At 35.0% G+C, this 21,072-nt stretch overlaps 5 pseudogenes; all 5 read left to right on the top strand.

The window, feature by feature from the left end:
* Nucleotides 1-17: 17 nt before the first annotated feature.
* Nucleotides 18-1,777, top strand: LOC149572296 (putative cinnamyl alcohol dehydrogenase 1 pseudogene; annotated as a pseudogene).
* A 204-nt stretch (nucleotides 1,778-1,981) lies between these two features.
* On the top strand, nucleotides 1,982-4,624 carry LOC149572295 (putative cinnamyl alcohol dehydrogenase 1 pseudogene; annotated as a pseudogene).
* A 165-nt stretch (nucleotides 4,625-4,789) lies between these two features.
* LOC149572294 (putative cinnamyl alcohol dehydrogenase 1 pseudogene) lies at nucleotides 4,790-6,591 on the top strand (annotated as a pseudogene).
* A 54-nt stretch (nucleotides 6,592-6,645) lies between these two features.
* Nucleotides 6,646-8,555, top strand: LOC149572293 (putative cinnamyl alcohol dehydrogenase 1 pseudogene; annotated as a pseudogene).
* Nucleotides 8,556-9,081: 526 nt separating this feature from the next.
* On the top strand, nucleotides 9,082-18,097 carry LOC149572292 (putative cinnamyl alcohol dehydrogenase 1 pseudogene; annotated as a pseudogene).
* The last annotated feature ends 2,975 nt before the right edge of the window (nucleotides 18,098-21,072 follow it).

Genomic DNA, 21,072 nt, shown 5'->3' with positions numbered 1-21,072 from the left:
GTCAACAATAGAAGCCCATGGCATGGACAGTGGTTTGCATAGTTGAAAGAAGGTAGTGACAAGTTGAAGGGGCCCCATTTTATTTGCAAAAACTGCTTTTTACCATTTGTTCCTAGTATACGAATTTTGATTAGCCTACTTTGACTGCTTGCCATTTGCGGCCAGTTATTCGTCATGAGCCCAAATTGTAGATTTATACTCTTGTCATGATATGAAACCAAGACCCCAATTTTTGTGCCCCCAAGTGTCTATTTGTCTAGCTTTTGAAGTTAAATCTGAACACAAATTATGTTTTCTAACATGTTTTCTTCCAAGTAGTTCTGAGAGGGAAACTTCAACAGTTAATATCTTTTGATCCTAAATTTTTCTTGAGACGAGATTTGACATGGTACAAGTGTGCAAAAGAGAGAATCAGTGGACTAGATTTCAAACTCTAGTCAGGTGTTTGGGTCAATTTTTAAAGCTGGTCAAAGGACCCTCTAGTATTAAATTAACAATTTTTAGATTAATGGTAAAATGATCTTTAATTGATGGTTCGGTGATCAAACTTATTTCTAATCAGTACAAGAGGGTTAAAGGATCACTTTGGCACTTCAGGTGTTTGGAAATGAAAAAAAATTTAGTTGGATCCACTTGGGGCCTGATTGATTTCATCGTACTAATGTAAATATGTATGAATTAATGATTCTCAAAGGTTTTTAAAAGGGGGATAAGTTATGAATGGGAGCCCATGGATCCCCAAAATCTCAATTGGCTATAAGTCGAGCATTAAGAGTTTCACTAATAGATTGAAAGCAAACTGTGAAAGTTGAGGATTTCAAGAAAGAAACTCAAATCAGGTAAACATGTTACTGAGAAATTTGAAAAGAAGAAGAATATTATAAAGGGATAAATAAATTGAAGAAGAGTTAGAAGAAAGGTTTGGAGGGGCTCTTGCTCTTGGTAAGGTTGGTGAAAGTGACACAAAAGAGTTGAAAGAGATGACATCTCATTCAAGATAACACACGATGGAGTTAGTTATGCAAATGTTGTCTGATCTCAAAATAAACATGGTGATTCAAGATATCCATTGGTGCTAGGGCACAAGATTGTGGAAATTTTCAAAGAAACTGGTTCTAATGTGGTTCGCTTCAAAGTTGGTGATTGCATAGGAGTTGGCACATATGTCAGTTCTTGCAAAGAATGTCAATATTGAAATGCTAAAATAGAAGTTAATTGTGTGAAGGGAAGTATTTTCAGCTTTCATGGTGTTGATATGGGTGACACAATAACTAAAGGAGGATATTCTGACCATATTGTTGTTCACCAAAGGTACTGCTTTAACATACTAGAAAACCTACATGTTGGCCTTGGTAGCTCCTCTATTGTGTGCTAGTATTATTGTTTATAGCCCCATGATGTGCCATCACATGAACCAAGAAAGAAAATCTCTTGGAGTGATTGGACTTGGTGGGCTAGGCCATATGGTAGTAAAATTTGGAAAGGCCTTGGGTTAAATGTTATAATTTTGAGCGCACCTGTATTGAAGAAGGAGGAAGCATTGAAGATTCTTGGAGCAGATAAATTTATTGTGTCATCTAACAAAGAGTAGTTGGAGGCTTCATCCAACTCTCTAGATTTCATCATTGACACCGCTTTAGCGGACCACCCTATTGATCTTTACATGCCACTTTTGAAAATGGAAGGAATATTTGCCATTGTTGCTTTCCCTTCTGAAATCAAAGTTCAACCTACAAATATAACAAAGACCATGATAGATTCAAGATTTTCATTATAAAATTTTCATTCCTTAATCATGTGCTAATTATAGTTAGAGACACAAGCCGCATATATTGAAAAGTCACCAACAATAGAGGAACACATTGACAAAGCCCATTGGCTAAAAAATTTGTTTTCCATGGAATCTTGCCAATATTATTTGATGTAGTAGATTGAAGAAGAAATGCAAAAGAAATTCTGGAGGTGTCAACAATAGAAGCCCATGGCATGGCCAGTGGTTTGCATAGTTGAAAGAAGGTAGTGACAAGATGAAGGGGCCCCATGCTATTTGAAAAAATTGCTTTCTACCATTTGTTCCTACTCTACGAATTCTGAGTATGCTACTTTGACCACTTGCCATTTGTGGCCAGTTATTTGTCATGAGCCCAAATTGAAGATTTATACTCCTGTCATGATAGTGAACAAACAGCCCAATTTTTGTGCTCGCAAGTGTCTTTTTGCCTAGTTTTTGAATCCAAATATGAAAACAAATTATGTTTTCTAACATGTTTTCTTCCAAGTAGTTTTGAGAGGGAAACTTCAACAGTTAATATCTTTTGATCCTAAATTTGTCATGAGACAATATTTGACATGGTCCAAGTGTGCAAAAGAGAGAATCAGTGGGCTAGATGTCAAAGCCCAGTTAGGTGTTTGGGTCAATTTTTAAAGCTGGTCAAAGGACTCTCTAGTATTAAATTGATAGTTTTCAAATTAATGGTAAAATGATTTTTAATTGATGGTTCAGTGATCAAACTTATTTCTAGTCAGTACGAGAGGGTGAAAGGATCACTTTGGCACTTCAGGTGTTTGGAAATGAAAAAAAAATTAGTCGGACCCGCTTGGGGCCCGACTGATTTCATCGTATTAATGTAAATATGTATGAATTAATGATTCTCAAAGGTTTTTAAAAGGGGGATAAGTTATGAATGGGATCCCATAGATCCCCAAAATCTCAATTGGCTATAAGTCGAGCATTAAGAGTTTGAAACTTTTTACTGGTGTCAAGAAATGCAGATTGATCGGTACACCTATTCATAATGTCATATCTTGAGATTCATGATAGGGAAGATTGAATGGATTCTACCAATATGTTGTACTATAAAAGTACTTCGAGTGTGCCAATTTTCAAATCTTGATGAATCCATCTGCATACTTTCCCAGGTCCATTCTATTTACAAAAACTACTTTCTACCATTTGTTCCCAATCTATGACTTTTGAGTAGCCTAATTTGACTACTCACCATTTGCGGCTAGTTATTCATCATGAGCCCAAATTGTAGATTTATACTCTTGTCATGATAGTGAACAAATACGCCAATTTTTGTGCCCCCAAGTGTCTGTTTACTTAGTTTTTGAAGCAAAATCTAAACACAAAATATGTTTTCTAACATGTTTTCTTCCAAATAGTTCTGAGAGGGAAACTTCAATAGTTAATATCTTTTGATCCTAAATTTTTCATGAGATGAGATTTGACATGGTACAAGTGTGCAGAAGAGAGAATGAGTGGGCTAGATTTCAAAGCCTAGTCAAGTGTTTGTGTCAATTTTTAAAGCTGGTCAAAGGACCCTCTAGTATTAAATTGACAGTTTTCATATTAATGGTAAATTGATCTTTAATTGATGGTTCGGTGATCAAACTTATTTCTAATCAGTATGAGAGGGTGAAAGGATCACTTTGGCACTTTAGGTGTTTGGAAATGAATAAAAATTTAGTCAGACCCGCTTGGGGCCCGACTGATTTCATCGTATTAATGTAAATATGTATGAATTAATGATTCTAAAAGGATTTTAAAAGGGGGATAAATTATGAATGGGAGCCCATGGATCCCCAAAATCTCAATTGGCTATAAGTCGAGCATTAAGAGTTTCACTAATAGATTGAAAGAAAACTGTGAAAGTTGAGGATTTCAAGAAAGAATTTCAAATCAGGTCAAGATGTTACTGAGAAATTTGAAAAGAAGAAGAATATTATAAAGGGATAAATAAATTGAAGAAGAGTTAGAAGAAAGGTTTGGAGGGGCTCTTGCTCTTGGTAAGGGTGGTGAAAGTGACACGGAAGAGTTGAAAGAGATGACATCTCATTCAAGATAACACATTTTGGAGTTAGTTATGCAAATGTTGTCTGGTCTCAAAACAAACATCGTGATTCAAAATATCCATTGGTGTTATGGCACAAGATTGTGGAAATTTTCAAAGAAACTAGTTCTAATGTGGTTCACTTCAAAGTTGGTGATTGCATAGGAGTTGGCACATATGTCAGTTCTTGCTAAGAATGTCAATATTGGAATGCTAAAATAGAAGTTAATTGTGTGAAGGTAAGTATTTTCAGCTTTCATGGCGTTGATGTGGGTGGCACAATAACTAAAGGAGGATATTCTAACCATATTATTGTTCACCAAAGGTACTGGTTTAACATACCAGAAAATCTACATGTTGGCTTCGGCAACTCCTCTATTGTGTGCTAGTATTATTGTTTATAGCCCCATGATGCACCATCACATGAACCAAGAAATCAAATCTCTTGGAGTGATTGGGCTTGGTGGGCTAGGCCATATGGTAGTAAAATTTTGAAAGGCCTTGGGTTAAATGTTATAATTTCTAGCACACCTATATTGAAGAAGGAGGAAGTGTTGAGGATTCTTGGAGTAGATAAATTTATTGTGTCATCTAACAAAGAGTAGATAGAGGCTTCATCCAACTCTTTAGATTTCTTCATTGACACCACTTCAGGGGACTACCCTGTTGATATTAACATGCCACTTTTGAAAATGGAAGGATTGGTTGCCATTGTTGCTTTCCCTTCTGAAATCAAATTTCAACCTAAAAAAATAACCAAGACCATGACACATTCAAGATTCTCATTATAAAATTTTAATTCCTTAATCATGTGCTAATTATAGTCAAAGACACAGGCCACAAATATGGAAAAGTCGCCAACAACAGAGGAACACACTGACAAAGCCCATGGGCTAAAAAAATTATTTTCCATGGAATCTTGCCAATAGAATTCCATGCAGTAGATTGAAGAAGAAATGCCAAAGAAAATTTGGAGGTGTCAACAACAGAAGCCCATGGGATGGCCAGTGGTTTGCATAGTTGAAAGAAGGTAGTGACAAGATGAAGGGGCCCCATTCTATTTGCAAAAACTCCTTTCTACCATTTGTTCACAGTCTACGAATTCTGAGTAGCCTACTTTGACTGCTCACCATTTGCGGCTAGTTATTCATCATGAGCCCAAATTGTAGATTTATTCTCTTGTCATGAAACTGAACCAAACACCCCTATTTTAATGCCCCCAAGTGTTTGTTTGCCTAGTTTCTAAAGCTAAATCTAAACACAAATTATGTTTTCTAGCATGTTTTTTTCCAAGTAGTTTTGAGAGGGAAACTTCAACAGTTAATATCTTTTGATCCTCAATTTTTCATGAGACAATATTTGACATGGTACAAGTGTGCAGAAGAGAGAATCAGTGGGCTAGATTTCAAAGCCCAGTCATTTGTTTGGGTCAATTTTTAAAGCTGGTCACAGGACCCTCTAGTATTAAATTGATAGTTTTCAAAATAATGGTAAAATGATCTTTAATTGATGGTTCGGTGATCAAACTTATTTTTAATCAGTACGAGAGGGTGAAAGGATCACTTTGGCACTTCAAGTGTTTGGAAATGAAAAAAAATTTAGTCGGATCCACTTGGGGCCTGACCGATTTCATCATATTAATGTAAATATGTATGAGTTAATGATTCTCAAAGGTTTTTAAAAGGGGGATAACTTATGAATGGGAGCCCATGGATCCCCAAAATCTCAAGTGGCTATAAGTCAAGCATTAAGAGTTTCACTAATAGATTGAAAGCAAACTGTGAAAGTTGAGGATTTCAAGAAAGAATTTCGAATCAGGTAAAGATGTAACTACTAAGAAATTTGAAAAGAAGAAGAATATTATAAAGGGATAAATAAATTGAAGAAGAGTTAGAAGAAAGGGTTGGAGGGGCTCTTGATCTTGGTAAGCGTGGTGAAAGTGACATAGAAGAGTTGAAAGAGATGACATCGCATTCAAGATAACACACTGTAGAGTTAGTTATGCAAATGTTGTCTAGTCTCAGAATAAATATGGTGATTCAAGATATCCATTGGTGCTAGGGCACAAGATTGTGGAAATTTTCAAAGAAACTATTTCTAATGTGGTTCACTTCAAAGTTGGTGATTGCATAGGAGTTGGCACATATGTTACTTCTTGCCAAGAATGTCAATATTGCAATGCTAAAATAGAAGTTAATTGTGTGAAAGGAAGTATTTTCAGCTTTCATGGTGTTGATGTGGGTGGCACAATAACTAAAGGAGGATATTCTAACCATATTGTTGTTCACCAAAGGTACTGCTTTAACATACTAGAAAACCTACATGTTTTCTTTGGCAACTCCTATATTGTGTGCTAGTATTATTGTTTATAGCCCCATGATGCACCATCACATGAACCAAGAAAGCAAATCTCTTGGAGTGATTGGGCTTGGTGGGCTAGGCCATATGGTCGTAAAATTTGGAAAGTCCTTGGGTTAAATGTTATAATTTCTAGCACACCTTTACCGAAGAAGGAGGAAGTGTTGAGGATTCCTGGAGCAGATAAATTTATTGTGTCATCTAACAAAGAGTAGATGGAGGCTTCATCCAACTCTCTAGATTTCATCATTGACACCACTTCAAGGGACCACCCCGTTGATCTTACTTGCCACTTTTGAAAATGGAAGGAATGTTTGCCATTGTTGCTTTCCCTTCTGAAATCAAAGTTCAACCTATAAATATAACCAAGACGAAGACAGATTCAAGATTTTCATTATAAAATTTTCATACCTTAATCATATGCTAATTATAGTCAGAGACACAAGCTGCAGATATGGAAAAGTCACCAACAACAAAGGAAACAACTGATGAAGCCCATGGGCAAAAAAAAATACTTTCCATGGAATCTTGCCAATAGTATTTGATGTAGTAGATTGAAGAAGAAATGCCAAAGAAAATCTGCAGGTGTCAACAATAGAAGCCCATGGCATGGCTAGTAGTTTGCGTAGTTTAAAGAATGGAATAACAAGATGAAGGGGCCCCATTCTGTTTGCAAAAATTGCTTTCTACCATTTGTTCCCAGTCTATGAATTCTGAGTAGCCTACTTTGACTGCTCACCATTTGTAGCTAGTTTTTTGTCATGAGCCCAAATTGTATATTTATACTCTTGTCATGACACTCAACCAACACTCCAATTTTTGTGCCCCCAAGTGTCTGTTTCCCTATTTTTTGAAGCTAAATCTAAACACAAATTATATTTTCTAACATGTTTTCTTCCAAGTAGTTCTGAGAGGGGAACTTCAACAGTTAATATCTTTTGATCCTAAATTTGTCATGAGACGAGATTTGACATGGTACAAGTGTGTAGAAGAGAGAATTAGTTGGCTAGATTTCAAATCCCAGTTAGGTGTTTGGGTGAATTTTTAAAGTTGGTCAAAGGACCCTCTAGTATTAAATTGACAGTTTTTAGATTAATGGTAAAATGATCTTTAATTTTTGGTTCGGTGATCAAACTTATTTCTAATCATTATAAGAGGGTGAAAGGATTACTTTGGCACTTCACGTGTTTGGAAATGAAAACAAATTTAGTCGAACCCACTTGGGGCCCGACTGATTTCATCGTATTAATGTAAATATGTATGAATTAATGATTTTCAAAGGTTTTTAAAAGGAGGATAATTTATGAATGGGAGCCCATGGATCCCCAAAATCTCAATTGGCTATAAGTCGAGCATTAAGAGTTTCACTAATAGATTGAAAGCAAACTGTGAAAGTTGAGGATTTCAAGAAAGAATTTCAAATCAGGTAAAGATGTTACTGAGAAATTTGAAAAGAAGAAAAATATTATAAAGGGAAAAATAAATTGAAGTAGACTTAGAAGAAAGGTTTGGAGGGGCTCTTGCTCTTGGTAAGGGTGGTGAAAGTGACACAGAAGAGTTGTAAGAGATAACATCTCATTCAAGATAACACACTATGCAGTTAGTTATACAAATTTTGTCTGGTCTCAAAATAAACATGGTGATTCAAGATATCCATCGGTGCTCGATCACAATATTATGGAAATTTTCAAAGAAACTAGTTCTCATGTGGTTCGCTTCAAAGTTGGTGATTGCATAGGAGTTGGCACATATGTCAGTTCTGGCCAAGAATGTCAATATTGCAATGCTAAAATAGAAGTTAATTGTGTGAAGGGAAGTATTTTCAGCTTTCATGGTGTTGATGTGGGTGGCACAATAACTAAAGGAGAATATTTTGACCATATTGTTGTTCACCAAAGGTATTACTTTAACATACCAGAAAACCTACATGTTGGCTTTGGAAACTCCTCTGTTGTGTGCTAGTATTATTGTTTATAGCACCATGATGCACCATCACATAAACCAAGAAAGCAAATCTCTTGGAGTGATTGGGCTTGGTGGGCTAAGCCATATGGTAGTAAAATTTTGAAAGGCCTTGGTTTAAAAGTTATAATTTTGAGCACACCTATATCGAAGAAGGAGGAAGCATTGAGGATTCTTGGAGCAGATAAATTTATTGTGTCATCTAACAAAGAGTAGATGGAGGCTTCATCCAACTCTCTAGATTTCATCATTGACACCGCTTTAGGGGACCACCCTGTTGATCGTTACATGCCACTTTTGAAAATGGAAGGAATGTTTGCCATTGTTGCTTTCCGTTTTGAAATCAAAGTTCAACCTACAAATATAACCATGACCATGATAGATTCAAGATTTTCATTATAAAATTTTTATTCCTTAATCATGTTCTAATTATAGTCAGAGACACACGCCGCATATATGGAAAAGTCACCAACAATAGAGGAACAAACTGACAAAGCCCATGCACTAAAATTTTGTTTTCCATGGAATCTTGCCAATAGTATTCGATGCAGTAGATTGAAGAAGAAATGCCAAAAAAATCATGAGCTGTCAACAATAGAAGCCCATGGCATGGCCAGTGGTTTACATAGTTTAAAGAAGGTAGTGAGAAGATGAAGGGGCCCCATTCTATTTGCAAAAACTGCTTTCTACCATTTGTTCCCAGTCTACGAATTCTGAGTAGCCAGTTATTCGTCATGACCCCAAATTGTAGATTTATACTCTTGTCATGATACTGAACCAACACCCCAATTTTTGTGCCCCTAAGTATCTTTTTGCCTAGTTTTTGAAGCCAAATCTGAACACAAATTATGTTTTCTAACATGTTTTCTTCCAAGTAGTTCTGAGAGGGAAACTTCAACAGTTAATATCTTTTGATCCTAAGTTTTTCATGAGACGAGATTTTACATCGTACAAGTTTGTAGAAGAGAGAATCAGTGGGCTAGATTTCAAAGCCCAGTTAGGTGTTTGGGTCAATTTTTAAAGCTGGTCAAAGGACCCTCTAGTATTAAATTGACAGTTTTTAGATTAATGGTAAAATGATCTTTAATTGATGGTTTGATGATCAAACTTATTTCTAGTTAGTACGAGAGGGTGAAAAGATCACTTTGGCACTTCGGGTGTTTCAAAATGAAACAAAAATTTAGTCGAACCTGCTTGTGGCCCAACTGATTTCATCATATTAATGTAAATATGTATGAATTAATGATTCTCAAAGGTTTTTAAAAGGGGGATAAGTTATGAATGGGAGCCCATCGATCCCCAAAATCTCAATTGGCTATAAGTCGAGCATTAAGAGTTTCACTAATAGATTGAAAGTAAACTGTGAAAGTTGAGGATTTCAAGAAAGAATTTCAAATCAAGTAAAGATGTTACTGAGAAATTTGAAAAGAAGAAGAATATTATAAATGGATAAATAAATTGAAGAAGAGTTAGAAGAAAGGTTTGGAGAGGCTCTTGCTCTTGGTAAGGGTGGTAAAAATGACATAGAAGAGTTGAAAGAGATGACATCTCATTCAAGATAACACACTGTGGAGTTAGTTATGCAAATGTTGTCTAGTCTCAAAATAAACATGGTGATTCAAGATATCCATTGGTGCTAGGGTACAAGATTTTGTAAATTTTCAAAGAAACTGGTTCTAATGTGGTTCACTTCAAAGTTGGTTATTGCATAGGAGTTGGCACATATGTCAGTTCTTTCCAAGAATGTTAATATTGCAATGCTAAAATAGATGTTAATTGTGTGAAGGGAAGTATTTTCAGCTTTCATGGTGTTGATGTCGGTGACACAATAACTAAATGAGGATATTCTTACCATATTATTGTTCACCAAAGGTACTGCTTTAACATACCAGAAAACCTACATGTTGGCTTCAGCAGCTCCTCTGTTGTGTGCTAGTATTATTGTTTATAGCCCCATGATGTGCCATCATGTGAACCAAGAAAGAAAATATCTTGGAGTGATTGGGCTTGGTGGGCTAGGCCATATGGTAGTAAAATTTGGAAAGGCCTTGGGTTAAATGTTATAATTTTTAGTACACTTGTATCGAAGAAGGAGGAAACGTTGAGGATTCTTGGAGCAGATAAATTTATTGTGTCATCTAACAAAGAGTAGATGGAGGCTTCATCTAACTCTCTAGATTTCATCATTTACACCTCTTCAGGGGACCACCTTGTTGATCTTTACATGCCACTTTTGAAAATGGAAGGAATGTTTGCCATTGTTGCTTTCCCTTTTGAAATCAAAGTTCAACCTACAAATATAACCAAGACCAAAACAGATTCAAGATTTTCATTATAAAATTTTCATTCCTCAATCATGTGCTAATTATAGTTAGAGACACAAGCCATAGATATGGAAAAGTCACCAACAACAGAGTAACACACTGACAAGGCCCATGGGCTAAAAGATTTGTTTTTCATGGAATCTTGCCAATAGTATTCGATGCATAAGATTGAAGAAGAAATGCCAAAGAAAATCTAGAGGTGTCAACCATAGAAGCCCATGGCATGGCCAGTGGTTTGCGTAGTTGAAAGAAGGTAGTGACAAGATGAAGGGGCCCCATGCTTTAGCATACAAAAAATAGGGGTGTGCATGCTATGAAAAGAGGAGGCCACACCATGAGGAGGAACCCAAATCATAGCAGGGAAGCCAAATGCAATAGAGGCTCAAAGCCATGCCAAATCAAGGAGTCTCATGCACAAAACAACATGTGCAGATCAGTGTAGAAGAGAGCCTGCAGGCAGTCCATAGTAGGAAATACCCAAATATAAAGAAGAACTCATGAGTAAGAAGATAAAAAGGAGAATCCAAAATAAAGGAAATGCTAGGGTCTTCTTGCAAACATATGAAGGAAAGCTTTGAAGAGGAATCCCCATGGGAAAGATGGGATCAAAGTTACAGAGGAGATGGAAGTTCAAGCATGGAGTCAAAATGGGACTCTCCTCTAGTGCTTTTGTCCCACATTGGGGATATGGGTTTAAGTTTTTAAATACAATTCTACCCCACATACCTATCGTCCAAAAGACAACAGCCTTTTTTAAGGCATGCAACATGTAGGCTTACTTGTGGTGGACCCCAGCCAACTGGAGGTGATGTTCAATAAATTTTTAATGAACATGCAACAAAAAGTATGATGACATTAGCAGGCCATCAAAAAACATGAAAAATCTAGCAAGGCACTATGTTGCCACCAGAAAATGGTAAGGTTTTCCGGTAACAACATAGCGACCTGCCAAAAACCTTGGAATTCAGTAGGAGTTGTTGTGGGGCCCACACAATGCAGTCAGTGAACTAGAGAATGACAAGTGGTGGCATATGATGATAGATTGATGAACCAAATAGTGATGTGGTGATCAAATTTTAGAAGGTACTAAATTGTGCTACATGGCGCATCTGACAGTTATCGCGATGTTGCCAAAGCAAAAATGCACACCAATTAACATAGTGCCATGTCAACCCAATAGAAATTTGACATGTGGCATGTTGATATGGTATAATGGAGGACAAATCAAATGATGCCATGTGGCATCTAGGTGGTAGGGGTCTAACTTGGTGAAATAGAGAACTAATCTAGTTTTGACATGTGTCAAGGGTGGTCAAACCAAGTTTGACCCAGATTGAAAAGTGAGGGAAAATTCAGAGGCTTTAATAATAATAAAATATTTTTTTCTCCTCTAGAAGTCATGTGTAGAGTCAAATTTTTAAATAAAGTCTAAATTTTTAATATAGTTCAAACTATTGAAAAAGGTTAAATTTTTGCAAAGAGCTATGGAATTCATGAACAAGAGGCCTAATTTTCAGAGGGGCATAACTAGGGCATTTTTTTAATCTAAAATATGGACTCCAATATACCATTGGAACTGGGAGGAAATGAACTTTCTGAATATGTAGTTTGTTTTTCCACAGGTGCTCATTGGTTTAGTCTATAAGCATATTTGTGATTCTCGAGGCATTCTCAACAAAATGGGTAATTTTCACCATAGAGCATCAAAATTGGTTAGAAGGTAGATATAAAGGCTTTTTGAAATCTAAATGTGAAGAAAATCAATTCTAAAAGGTTTTCTTGGCTTCTAGAGGTCATATTTAACTAAATTTTCACTTTTACCTTGAGTTCAAATTTGACATCAAAAATCAGTTATTCTTTCCAATCAAATATTCTAAGATACTTTATGCTTTTAAGAGGAAAAATGATCAAGGAGTTGATATATAGTTATAGAGAGAAGGTAGAGAGAGGATTTTTAGCTTTTTGGGAAAGAATTCTGAGGGGACATTTGTCATCTTTTAATCAAATCGAAGAATTGCTTCCTTTCTATTTTATTCTTTCTTCTTCTCTTTTGTAAGAGTTGGCAGTTTTCTTTATGGTACCAATAGGGTTCCAGTGTTCTACTATGAAACAATGGTTGTTGATGGTTTTACTTCCTATCTATTGAGCTGAGCTCTAGCAGTAAAGGCCACACACCTGCACCTATACAAATTTTCATTTCATTTTCATGTGTTGTTATTCTAAAATATTGGAAATTGATGCTAGATTATGTGAAGTATCTTGAATTACATTTAGTTTTACCAGTTTATGTATTTAGTCTTTCCATGGATGAATATACAAGGGGATTTACAATTAATTATCTGAGTTTTCTTACTATGTCTCCTAATTCATCATATGTTATTAACTTTGAGATTGAGTGAATAAGGTTCATTTGATTTAAGACATCTTGGATCAGTTGTGTATTAGATTTTTGCTTTTGACTGAAGGAGTTAAGTAAATGCTTTAGTGTTTTGATAGGGTTTCTAGGTGTATGAAGGGGATATTTTGTAAGAATGGGATTTGGGGATTTCAGTTGAAAAACTTAATTGTAAGGCAATCAAATTAGGCCATCCTACTAATAGTGACTCTATGTCCCAATGGATAAGGTACTGATCACTAAATCAAATGCAAGCTGATATGATGGTTATTTGCACAAAATCTTTTTAATTGAATAAATTTAGTTTTTCATGTTTTGTAGTGGGCTAAAAAGAATTGACCTTTTCTTAGCTTATGGATTCATAGGTTATGATTTGTAGCTATCTCATTTCTATGTCATTGCATAAGTGACAAAAGATAAAGGGGGTTACATCTACTATTAATAGGTTCAAATTTATGTTTTAATTGCACTGGTACCATTTATCAGAACCTCAAGGTTAACCCACCTAGGTCTTACAGAGCCTAAAGTGAAGAAGGAGTTATGCCTTATAGTTGGCCCAAGACTATAGTCAAATGTATCTATCATAGGAATTTGCTAGGCTTAGATGCATTGGTCTAGTTTCTTGGTTATTTTTAAAATTGTAGTTTTAAACACTAACAAAGGGAATGAACGGGCATAATCTAGTAACAAGATCCTGGTTGCTATAGTGAAAATGTTGGTAGCCAATAATCCTCGAAATTGGCACAAAAAGCTATATGAAACATTTTGGGTTCATAGTATTACTCCTAAAAGGGCCATTGGCATGGCTCCATTTGAGTTGGTATATGGAATTGGTGCTCAAGTATCCCTACCTCTAGAGTTGTCAGCTTTAAAATTGCAATCTATGATTGAGGGTCATTTTTTTAGACTCCCTAGTGAAGAGAATTATTTATTTGAACAAATTAGAAGAAGAGAGGGAAAAGCTTGTTGATCATATTACAAAACATTAGATGAAGGTGAAGAAAAAAATTTATATGAGAGTCAGGCCTCATAGTTTCCTAAAAAAATGATGAATTTCTTTGTGGGACAAGAGGAGAGAACCTAAAGGAGCACATGAAAAATTTGACTCCCTCTAGAAAGGGTAATTTATCATTTTTGAAGTCATTGGTCCAAACATTTTCCATCTAAGTTACCCAAATGGCACAATTCTGCCCGTTACTTATAATGGATAGGATTTGAAGTTAACAAAGACCTAATGTCATAAAGATTTTGATCATGTACATACCCTTTTGTTTTTAGTTTAGTTTTTTATTTTCTTTCCTCTTCCTATTATTTTCTATTTTGGTTCTAGTGCTATTTTTATTTCTAGTTTTTTGAGTTCTCTTTGTACTCTATGTGCCCGGTCCCTAGTGAGAGCCCCTATTAGCCATATTGTGAGTTTTCATATTTTAAACTTTTCCTAAATTGCCCATCTAGTTATTGAAGCCTCCTATTGTCACTTTGTGTTCTACTAGTCATCAAAAGCATTGTACCAAGCCTTTTGAAGCTTCACATTATTCCTTTTGTTTTTCTAAACCTCTTTGAACCACTTTGAACCTCGGTTCAAAGTAGTTCAAAAAAATTCAATGAAAGGGTTCTATGCTAACCATTTTCTTCTACGAATAATTCATGCAAGACTATGGAGTGTTCTTTTGAACTACTTTGAACCCCTTTGAATCTTGGTTTGAAGCAGTTTGAAGCAGTTCTTCCACTAAGGCTCCTTGGCAGAAATTGATTATGGATTGTTAAAAGCCATCACTTTCCAAAGACATTAATCACCATATCAAGAGGTTATAATTTAAATGAGTGCCTTAATTTTAGGCATGGGAAATCATCATCATGATTTAAAATGGGAGTGTTGGAAATATAGATGGAGTAACTGAGAGGGAAGGTGAATCAGTTACCACAAAATCAAATCCATAGATCCCTTAGATGTCTAATAAAACTACTTACTATTATCACTCGGTAAACATACAAAAATTGTTGTAACTTAGTAGATGCAGTGTATGTTAACTTTAATAGATCTTAAACATTCACAGTGATTAATGTGCAATCATAAAAGAAATAACATGAACACATGAGTAGTAGATTTAACATGAAAACCCAATATGGGAAAAACCACCAAGTAACTAGTTACTAATTTTTACTCTTATAAAGTGAGCCCTATTAGGAGCCAACCTAGTTAAACGTTAGAAAACACACTGTTAAGTGTGACCTTGTTAGAGGATTTAAACACCCTTTTAGGAGTGGCCTTGCAAGAGGTCTTTATAACAATTCAATGGAACTGTCACCTTGTTAGAGGATTTACAAATGGTTATTAAATCAACTCTATTAAGAGATTTTGGAATCACTGCTACAATGGTAAGAAAGTAACAATGAAATGACCTGAATGAGATGCAACTGAATTGCTGATTATAGATCTCTATTTTGCTTCACACTAGATCCTTCCTAATGAAATAAAACTTTACTACTCTACAAGGACATCTAACCATCCTTCAAATTCACTCACACTTTCCTCTTCAAATAACCAATGCACTTGCGTACTCACTCATACATTTAGAATTCTCAATTTGGCCTTTCATTTATACCATAAAAATTATCAGGTTGGCTCATTTACAAATTACAATCACCAATAATCATTACCTCAGTCAGCTAGAATCAATACTTGAAATAATTAAACTTTATTTCTCAAATTAACAAAATCCTTCATTGGCCGACCCTGCTTAGTAAACACTATTCCTGAAATGATTTCCTATGTTAACCAACAAAAGCTTGTTTAACACTATGAATCCTCTAAAATCCTTTGGAGACAGAGTGATCTCGGTAAACAATAAGTTTTCTTTGTTAACCAGGAGAGCTTAGTTAACACTACTTCTTGCCACATTTCCTTCAATGTTTGAGTCAGCTTAGTAGACATTGTTTCCACAGAGCAATTTCTAGGAATGCTCGGTAGACACAAAAAATTGCCTTGTTGACCAACTAAGCTCAGTAAGCATTGTCTGCCAATTGATATGAAATTTGTGTAACATCAAAGACAACACACAATTATACAATTATATCCAACAATCTCCCTCTTTGGCATTGATGGCAGTACAACATGTCATAGCACAATGAAATTTGAAAACAAGTCTTTCTATGATAGAAATTTTCTCCCTCTTAGATTTTATGCCACAAACTTCTCTAATGTAGTAATCTCCATCTATGAAGGAATTACATAGCTTCTTCTTCAAATAGCAAACTCTTCCTCAAACAAATTTTAGAAAGATATGATAGTAAACTCTCCCTCTTTGACAACACATGCATAAAACAACACATACCAAGTGAATATCAATGTACCTTGAGTATTGATTTATATGCAATGCTCTCATGATTATGTTGCATCAACTGATAGATTTTCAACTTGGGTCCTACTAGTGCATCACTAAAAATTTTTTTTAGTGAGCTTCAGATAGGGGAATGACCCATAACTTACCTCTTAGATACAAGAATGTATCCTTAGGTAATGGCTTGGTGAATATGTTTGTAATCTGCTCTTTTGTATGGACATATTCATTTGATTTCTTTATCCTACACCAATTCTCTAACAAAGTGATATTTTATTGCAATGTGCTTGGTTTTGGAATGCATCACTGGATTCTTTGATATGTTAATTACACTTGTATTATCACAAAACATAACAACTAGTTCTTTGATCTCAACCTTCATGCCTTCCAACAACTATTTAAACCAAACAATATTAGAACCGTTGCAACATACTCTACTTCTATTGTAGATTGGGATGTGCAATTTTTCTTTTTGCTTGTCCAAGATACCAACCTTTTTCCAAGAAAGAATGCTCCACCACTTGTACTCTTTCTGTCATCAATGTATTTTGCCCAATTAGCATCACTAAACACTTTTAAATCCAGATTACCTCCAATTTTATACCACAATCCACAATCTTCAGTTCCTTTCAAGTATCTTAAGATCCTTTTGATTGCCATCATACAATTTTCTTTGAGTTTTTCTAAGAATCTTGCCACTATACCAACTACAAGAGCAATATTAGGCCTTGTATGAACTATATACTATAATTTTCCAATCATTGATCTGTATAAGGTCTGATCTACCTCTTTTGAATCATCATCTTTGGTAAGTTTTAGTCTAGTACACATGGGAGTTCCAACTAGTTTTGAATCTTCCATACCAAACTTCTTGAATATCTCATTGATATACTTAGATTGAGTGATGTAGATACCATTCTCGCCTGCTAAATTTGAAGACCAACAAAGAACTTAATCTCACCAAACATAGACATTTCAAATTTTTTGTTCATTTTATTTGAAAATTCTTTGCATAGATCATCATTCCCTATAAACAAAGTGCCATCCACAAATATTTTTTCCAAAACAATCTTTTTATTTGGTCCTTCCTTGATGTATAAGTTGTTGTTATAATTAGTTCTCTAGAAACCAATCTGAATAAGGTAGTTATGCAATCTCTCATACCATGCTCTAGGAGCTTGTTTTAGACCATACAATGCTTTGTTTAATTTTCAAACCATGTCCTTTTTGTCTGGATCAACAAAACCTTTAGGTTGTTCAATGTAGACTTCTTCATCAAGAATACCATTGAGAAATGTAGATTTAACATCCATTTGATATACCTTAAATCCTTTATGTACAACATATGCTAGTAAGGTCTTAACACCTTCCAATCTTGCAACAGGAGAAAAAGTCTCACCATAATCAATTCCTTCTTCTTGAGAGTAGCCTTTACATACCAATCTAGCTTTTTTTCTTGATACCTTGCCATCTTCATTCAACTTATTCCTGAATACCCATTTTGTTCCAATCACATTTTTATCTTTAGGCCTAGGTACAAGAGTCCAAGTTTTTTTCTTTTCTATTTTCTCTATCTCTTCATTCATAGCCTCAATCCAACTTTCATTTTCCAATGCATCTTTGACATTTCTAGGTTTAAAATCAGCAAGTAAACAAGTACCTTTTAGCTTACTTCTTGTCATGGTACCTTTTGATTTGTCTCCAATAATCTGATCTAGTGCATGATGTCTCCTAACATACTTGGCCAATATAGGTTCCTTGCCTCTTGAATGGATTGCATTGTCATCCTCTTGAACTTCAACTTTAGGTTTTGGTTTCTCAAACTTGATAGGCATTGGCTCGGTAGCTTCAGAATGTGACTCAGGTTCATGTGACTCAGTTTGAACTTCTTGCAACTTGATGTTTGAGGAAGACTTAGGAGTAGAAGTCTCCTGATTGAAAAATGTGTCTGGCAATGTATCAAGTTCAATGTAAACAAATCTCTTGTAATCTTCTAGTTCTATTTTTCTTTCTTCTTCAATCCTTTCTACAAGCTCATCAACTTTCACATGTGCACTTTTTATGATTTTGTGACCAAACAAATTCAAACATCTATATGCCTTACTCTTGTAAGAATATCCTAAGAATATGCCTTCATCACCTTTCACATTAAATTTTCCTTTTCTAGATTCTTTCAAGATGTAACATTTACTTCCAAATACTTTTAGGTAACTTACATTGGGCTTATAGTCATACCATAACTCATTGGGGGTTTTGAATGAGTCCTTCTTCAACTGTACTTAGTTTAAAGTATGAATTGCAGTGCTAATAGCTTCCTTCTAGTATTTGATAGCAATATTCATTTCAATCATTAGATTCCTTGCACAATCCATGATAGATCTGTTCCTCCTTTCACCTATTCCATTATGCTTGGGAGTTCGAGGAGCTGATACTTGTCTTTTGATTCCTCTTTCAATGCAAAAGTTATTGAATTCATTAGAGATGAATTCACCACCTCCATCTAACCTTAAGCATTTCAATCCTTTTCTTGTTTCCTTCTCTACTCTTTCCAAATACCATTTGAATTTCTCAAATGCTTTTGACTTCTCTCTTAGATACATAACAATCATCATTCTAGAGTAGTCATAAAAAAAAGGAATGAAAAACTTTTCTCCACTATAGCTCTCAATTCCAATAGCACCACACAAATCAATATGCACAATTTTTAAAATATCTTTAGACTGATAATTTTTACTTTTGAAGCTAGTCTTTCCCATTTTTTCAATTTAACAATTCTTGCATAAACCAACATCAGGTTTCTTTAAACTAGGAATGTATATAACTTTCCTGAATTTGCTTATTTTTACCATGTTTGTAATGACATAACCTTCTGTGCCACAACCAACTTTCTTCAAATTGAGCAATAAAACATAAGCAATCATCAAAACAAGTTAACTTTTGTTTGTTTTCCTGATCCAATCAATTTTGCTTTGTCATCCAGTAGTCTTGCCTTGCCATGCATGAATTCCACCTTGAATCCAATACTGATTAGCTGTGCCACACTCAACAAATTATGTTTTAACCCTTCAACCCAATAGGCATTATCACATACAAGTTCTTTGGTTATTAAGATTCGTCCTCTTCCTTTTATGCAACAAGGTTCATTACTTCCAAACCTTACACTGCCACCATCATAGTCTTCAAAATGTTTAAACTTTGTTTTGTCACCAGTCATATGATGTGAGCATCCACTATCTATGATCCATGTATCATTTTTTATCACATGAGAGATAAGTGCCATCTTATCTTCTTCATCATTAGATTCATCTTTCACAGCAATGTAAACTATTTCATCTTTACTATTATCAGAATCCTTAGCTATAAAACATGTTTTCTTACCTTTTTCCTTGAATGATTTGAAATCTTTCTTGTCATTGCACTTGTGACCTTTCTTCTCATCCTTGCTTTGCTTGTTTGGGCACTTGGCTGCAATATGACCAATTTCTTCACATGAAAAATAGATTAGGGAAACTTTACCTTTGTATTTTTCTCTACCTCTAGAATATTTCCTTGCAAGTAGAGCTTCAATAACCTCAAGATCACTATTAGAAATTTGCTTTGATTCTTCTTCTCTTTCTAACTACAAGTCCTTTATTTTCTTGCAGTTTTTCTTAGGTGAAAGCTTGGCTTCAAATGCTAATTCAATATTCTTGGAAGATGGAACATAATTGTCATAGTTATCTAGCTAAAAGGCTATCAATCTTCCTACTAGAGTATCAAAAGTTATCTTATTATCTATTTCACACCTTCTTTCTTGAATTGTAGATACTCTTATTACATAAATGGGAACAATGGTCTAAGAATTTTACTTACAATTATTTCCTCCTTGATCTCTCTGCTAGAAGCTTTGATTGCACTAACACTTGCTTTGATCCTTTCAACATATTTGGCAATATTTTCATCCTTTCTCATTCTCATCTGATCAAAGTTTCTTGTTAGGCTTTCTACTTTATCTCTCCCCACATTGTCATCACCTCCATAGATATCCTTCAACTTGTTCCACATAGAAAAGTAGTCTTGCAGTCCTTGATATCATCAAATTATTCATAGCTTAGAGAAAATAAAATGTCTATCATCATGGTATTATGAGTGTTCTTCTTAGCAATGTCATTAATAGATAATGTACTAGAAGAAGTTGTATATTCTTCATCAAGGTATTTCAATCCTATATCTCCAATGGAAGCCAAATGAAGTCGCATGAGACCCTACCATGGTGAAAATTTATCCATATTAAGCCTTGGAATTTCTCTCTTGTAACACATCCTGATCTTTAGCTTAGGTCCTTGAAACCTTTCCTACAAGCATCAAAAGCTTTGATACCAATTGTTAGAAATATAGATGGAGTAACTGAGAGGGGGGGGGGGGGGGGGGTGAATTAAATCCACAAATCCCTTAGATGTTTGATAAAACTACTTACTGCTATCACTTGGAAAACATATAGAAATTTTTGTAACTTAGTAGATGCAATGTATGTTAACTTTAACATATCTTAAACATCCATAGTGATTAACATGCAATCATAAAAGAAATAACATGAACACATGAGACACTAGATTTAACATGGAAATCCAATATGAGAAAAACCACCAAGTAACTAGTTATTGATTTTCACCCTTATGAAGTGAGCCCTGTTAGGAGCCAACCTGGTTAAAGGTTACAAAACACACTGTTAGGTGTGACTTTGTTAGAGGATTTAATCACGTTGTTAGGAGTGGCCTTGTAAGAGGTCTTTAGAACAATTCAATGAAACTGTCACCTTGTTAGAGGATTTACAAATGGCTATTAAACCAACTCGTACTAAGAGATTTTGGAATCACTAC

This window comes from Cupressus sempervirens, chromosome 2, assembly GCF_028749045.1.
Source record: "Cupressus sempervirens isolate cs-2001-9-10 chromosome 2, ASM2874904v1, whole genome shotgun sequence".
Lineage (NCBI taxonomy): Eukaryota > Viridiplantae > Streptophyta > Pinopsida > Cupressales > Cupressaceae > Cupressus > Cupressus sempervirens.
This window is presented reverse-complemented; position numbering and strand designations above follow the sequence as displayed.